This window comes from Camellia sinensis, chromosome 13 (genome assembly GCF_055761805.1).
Source record: "Camellia sinensis isolate YWXY chromosome 13, ASM5576180v1, whole genome shotgun sequence".
NCBI classification, from domain to species: Eukaryota; Viridiplantae; Streptophyta; class Magnoliopsida; order Ericales; family Theaceae; genus Camellia; species Camellia sinensis.
This window is the reverse complement of record NC_138973.1, coordinates 145,615,485-145,621,484: the sequence shown is the minus strand read 5'-3', so window position 1 is coordinate 145,621,484 and position 6,000 is coordinate 145,615,485.

Genomic DNA, 6,000 nt, shown 5'->3' with positions numbered 1-6,000 from the left:
GTACTTTAAATGTCAAAGAGATATTACCATAATATGAAACTCAATCCTTTTATGACATGTGTTTTTTTTTTTAGTGTTACAAAATTCAAAAAATATAAAAAATTTAGATTTAGATTTTCAAGAAGTCACAACATTTTTACTTATATTATATAATATATATATATATATATATATTTTTATTTATTTATTTATATTTATTTATTGATGAAATGTGAATATATTTTGTATCTAATTGTTAGTTACCTAATGATAGTACCTTTGGGATAAAGCCATCCTGATAAATTGGCAACTTGCTCCAAAGCATTCCTCCACCTTAGAACATTCTTCATCCCCAATACTCCTTCTTTGGAAACCAATTCATCAAATCCCTCCCCAAAACTCCTTCTTTGCCTTCTCACTTGCGATGGATCCACATGATAGAATATTGGATAAACTGTTGTGTTGCTGCATTCTAGTGCTTCCACGAGTTCATCCAGACACCACCTCTAAGAAGCGTAATTCTTCGATAAAACCACGATTAAAAACCTCGATTCTCGAGAGCTCCAGCGAAATCGATTTTCCTCTCCCGAGCTTTTCATCATCTTTGAAGGTGTGAATCCCCTTCTGAGCCAACGCAGTGTAAAGATGACTGACGAAGTTATCACGGGTGTCTTCGCCTCTAAAGCTCAAGAACACATCATATGTGTATTGAGGTCGAGATGAAGATGGAACAGACGAAGAAGCCATTATTTAACTGTTTAGTGCACGAAATCACTAGAGAGTGAAAATTTGAGAAATTGATAACAGAAATATATCTCTTTTTTTTTATTCAAAGAAAGCGAGAGGCCATTGCGACTACTACTTTCCTATAGAGATGGCAATCGGAACCCGGCTTGACGGGGACCGGATCCCCCAACCCTGAATTAAGTGGTTATTCCCCAAAAAATACCCCCGACGAGCCGGGAATGGTATTAAAAATGAAATCCTCGATGATATTCGGGCTGGGGACGGGGATTCATGTTTCAGCCCCGGACCCGGCTTGGCCCCAGCCCCGATCCCAGGCCTGGTTGCCCCCTGACTTGAATTTACTATTTTACCCTTGGTTATATATAACATATGTGTGTGTAACACACACACACAGCCGCTCTCTCTCTTTGCTCTTGCTCTCTATCTCTAGGGTTTTAACTTTCTCTCTCTCTCTTTCATACAACGACGGCGCCAATCCTCCCTCACCACCGCTCGTACCTCACTGTGGATCCTCCTTCCTCATCGCCGCTGTTGGTTAGAACTTGGAGTTTTGCCTCCCTCTCTCTCTCTTTCACACACGACGGCGGGTCGCCCCTCACCGCCGCTCCTCCCTCGCCGGCGATCCTCCCTCATCGTCGATTTCAAAGGGTATATCTCTCTCTCTCTTTCTCTCTCGGGATTTCGATATAGGGGGTTTACATACATACATATATATATATATATATATCTGTGAGTGTATGATCTGCGAACTCAAGTGTTTTTTTTTTTTTTTCCTTCTGAATTTACTTATTTTAGTTACTGAGTTCTTGATCTGTGAGTGTATGATCTTGATCTGTGAGTGTATGATCTGTGAACACGTGTTTTTTTTTCCTTCTAAATTTATTTATTTTAGTTACTGAGTTCTTGATCTGTGAGACTTGATCTGTGAGACTTTTTCTTCTAAATCAATCCCTTACTGAGTTCTTGATCTGTGTTTCTAAATTTATTTATATATATATATGATATGGTTTTTATTATTAAAATATGTAATCTCAGTTTATGTAATGGATTTCAAAGTTACGGGACTTGATAATAAAGAACACAACTAGGATTTGTTATGTAATGTAATCTCAGTTCTTAATCTCAGTTCAAAGTTTATTGCAAATAAAAGAGCATATCTGTCTGTTTGTTTTAGCTTAGTTATTAATTGGGGGGAGGAGGGGGAAAAGCTGTAATCTCAATTATTTTCTTTACATCTTGTGAGGGATTGATTTGATTAATTCAGAAAACTCTTTGTTATTGCTTATCATTTTATATTCAGGTCATATCGATGAGGAAAGGTAAGGAAGCTGGTTTATTTACTCCATTTGTCTTCTTATGAGACATTTCTATCAGCATGGCACTAAGCATATGTATTGGTTTGTGTATATCTGCAGTGGGTTAACTTTGAAAAAACTTGATAAAAAATTAGAAAGAACTCTTCTGCACTCGTGTCGCAAGGTGTGCCTTCTCTCTCTCTCTCTCTCTCTCTGCACTCATATCCCACATTGGTTTCATAACATTATTTTCTTACGTTCTTTTGCTTTATTGTATTAGCAACTGTTTTAGAACTATGAAATGATGTGCTATATTGAAGTTATAACATTCTCTTCACGTCCAAGTGATGATTGACATGTTAGCATGAATTTCATGGTAATTCACAAGAACATATCTGTCTGTTTGTTTTAGCTTAGTTATTAATTGTTTCTTTGATATTTTCAAATGTTTAGCTAATTTGTTTCTCGGATGTGTCGTGTGCCACTTTTGTGTTAGTTGTCATTTTTTTTTTAATTGTTAACATTTTTTATTACTATTGATTAATTGTTAACATTTTTTAATTGATTATGTATTCATTATTAGTATTGATTATTTATTATTTTTCTTTTTGTTATTTAACAGGAATTCAAGTTGAAAGAGATGATGAAAATTGTGATGTGGTTGTATGAGTATTTGGACAAACAATCTTGGTTTTTTATCTCTTTTTTTTTTCATGATGGATTTGGTTTGATATGTTCTAATGGATTTTTTTTTTTTTAATTTTATTTTTTGGGTAGCCTATCCCTTGCGGGCTATGCTTGGGAGTAATTATTCTCTGTGCTTGTGATGTGGTTGTTGAATTTTCTTGTGTGGGCTGTCACTACAAAAAAAATTGTTTTTTGCGACGGCAAAACGCCGTCGCAAATACTCCCGCACGCCATCTCAAAAGCTATTTGCGACGGTAATTTTTATTTTTGCGACGGCAAGTGGGGGTCGCAACAAAGGGGGTTGCAAAAGAGCTTTAGCGACGGCAACTGCCGTCGCCATTGTATTTGCGACGGGAAATTTTCTTTTTTGCGACGGCACAAGCTTTCCGTCGCCAAAATAGGTTTATGCGACGGCAAAAATCCCGTCGCTAAAAAATGTCGTCGCTTTTGACTATTGTCGACGGCAACCTGAGCCGTCGCTAATGACTATTGGCGACGGCAATTATACCGTCGCTAAAGCCTTGTTTTTCAATAAATTCCATACCTTTTGCGACAGTATGGCTGCCGTCGCAAAAAGCCTGGCACTTTTTTTTTTTTTGCGACGGGGTGTGCTGCCGTCTCAAAAAAAATTAAAAAAAAAAAACCCTGTTTTACAATTATTAAAAATATAAAAATAACCTGTAATGTTGGCAAATGATATAATAATATAAATACATAAATAAAATAACTAATGTTGGCAAATGATGTAATGTTGGCAAATGTTGGCAAATGAAAAATAACTACAAAAAAATCTAAAAATTACATAATAATATAAATACATGCATAAACAAAAGTTGGCAAATGATGAAAATACATAATGTTGGTCACATGATACATACATAATGTTGTTCACAAATTTAAATAACATAAATCAAAATCAAAATCAAAACCAAAAGTTTTCGTCTTGATTCTTTCATGGGTTACAAAAACAGAAGTTGGTCATAATCTTTACATGCCCACATTCCACACGAAGTAAACTGCTACTCAGGAAATATCTGAAAAAAACAAAATAAAAATAATTAATAACAATATAATGGTGTTAATATTTTAATTACAGAAAAATATAAAAAAATTAACTACTATATAATTAGAAAGATAGTTTAGTAAATAATTTTGACTAGACCGAAATCCGACTCTAACTCCCAAACCGGGAACCCAATTTGAGCCCCGTCTTCTCCCACAAGTCTCTCGTGCCTAGGAGGTCGTGTGTGCCAAGTTTCGTGCTAAACTGACGCCGTTTGGTGATTTTGGGGCATTAACTCCTCGAATTCAAGTTTCTTAAGGAACTAGTTTGCCTAAAGTGAAATTCGGCTCTAACTCCCAAACTGGGAACCCGATTCGAGCCTCGTCTTCTCCCACAAGTCTCTCGTGCCTAAAAGGTCGTGTGTGCCAAGTTGCGTGCTAAACCGACGCCATTTGGTGAATTTGGGGCATTAACTCCTCGAATTCAAGTTTCTTAAGGAACTAGTTTGCCTAAAGTGAAATCCGGCTCTAACTCCCAAACCGGGAACCCGATTCTAGCCCCGTCTTCTCCCACAAGTCTCTCGTACCTAGGTGGTCGTATGTGCCAAGTTTCGTGCTAAATCCGGCTCTAACTAGTCCTGTCTTCTCCCACAAGTCTCTTAACTTAGAATGTAAAGAATGCAAAGATACATTTTAGCTTAGAATGCAAAGATACATTTTATACCTGATCTTCTGGTAGTAGTGTATATGGATTCTCGTCTTCTGCAGATTCCCTAAATGCCCGGTGGCCACTCGATGCATCAGGAACCTATGTTAGTCAATGCATAATGTGTTAATCATATTCGAATTTTATACATAATCTTGAGTGAAAATTGAACTATCAAACAATTTAATTTATATGGAACCTGTCTGTTGGGATCCACACTCGCCCCCTGTGACACAAGGGCCATCATCTCAGCTCTCATCTGCTGCAAATGTGTAGAGAACTCTGCTCGCAGCTCCTCCCTCAACTCATCTCTTTGCTCTGCACGAGCCTACTGCGTGATCTGATCAATAGTCGATGGCTGGGGTGTTGATTGTGATGGCCCAGCACCATTTTTATACACCGTTCTCCGAGGCACAATTCTCCTGTATGTGCGACAATATCCATGTCCGTCATGACCTATCAACTCATGAAAAATGGCATTCCTAGCCTCCAAAGTCCGACCATCCTCAGGTAACATAGAGAGTTGACGATTAAACTCATCCTGTATTGAATAAGACATACAAGTATATGCCAAATTAAGATGGTTGACACACAAAAAATAAACTTTAAATACAATCAAAGGTGTTTGGAAACTACCAAGGTCTGGATAACCTCTGGATCATCTACTCTACGTGTCATAAGCCAAACATTCATCTTATTAGTAGACTCCCCCTTACTGGTCATCTACATTTTTTTTAGAAATATGAAAATTAGAATCCAAATAATTTGCAAATATACAATGTTTATTTATATACAAAAATAAAACAATAAAATGTAAACCTCATGTCGTATCTGAGAGAAAGTAGTACGCCCTGTGGTCTGAGCTATGCCGTGAGCTCGCCGATTTTTAGCGTTCCTACTTGCAATTTTCTATAACAGGTTCAACAAATGTAAGTATGTAAATATGATTTGTATGTTTACATATCATAAATATAACGTAATTGCATACCTCAGCATCGAAAGTACGCCAATACTCCACAAGTTGTTCCCACTGGTTTGGCACACTATTCATAGGAACATCATCCTTCAGATTAGGATCAGAGCTTCTAGGCTTGAAATACTTAGCCTTAAGCTTGTTCTTGTGATCCTTCCATATGCTGTTGCAGTTTTTCATGCAGATTGGCTTGTACTCCTCTGGACATATATTCAAATTGTCCTATAAAACACAATTTCAAAGTTTAAGGCTAAGTATAACACAAATTTGGAATTCGAATTTGTGGACAAAAATATACTTTTACCTTCACATCCTTCCAGATAGCATCAACAATATCATCAGACACATTGTTCCAGTCAAGAAAAGTAAGAGGAACAATGTTAGCATTCCACACAATAATGCCAAGTTGAGTAGTTAACTTGGCCACGTTATCCCCTATTGGGCAGTAATTTCCATCAAATTGTATGTCCATCTTTTTACCAGTACCCCACTCTTTAATGCCCTTGGCACATCCTCTACCACGCCTAGTCGAGGTTGATGAAGAACTAACATGACCTGCGATATACAATAATAATAAACAATATGCAATGGTAATAAACAAATGCAAATTT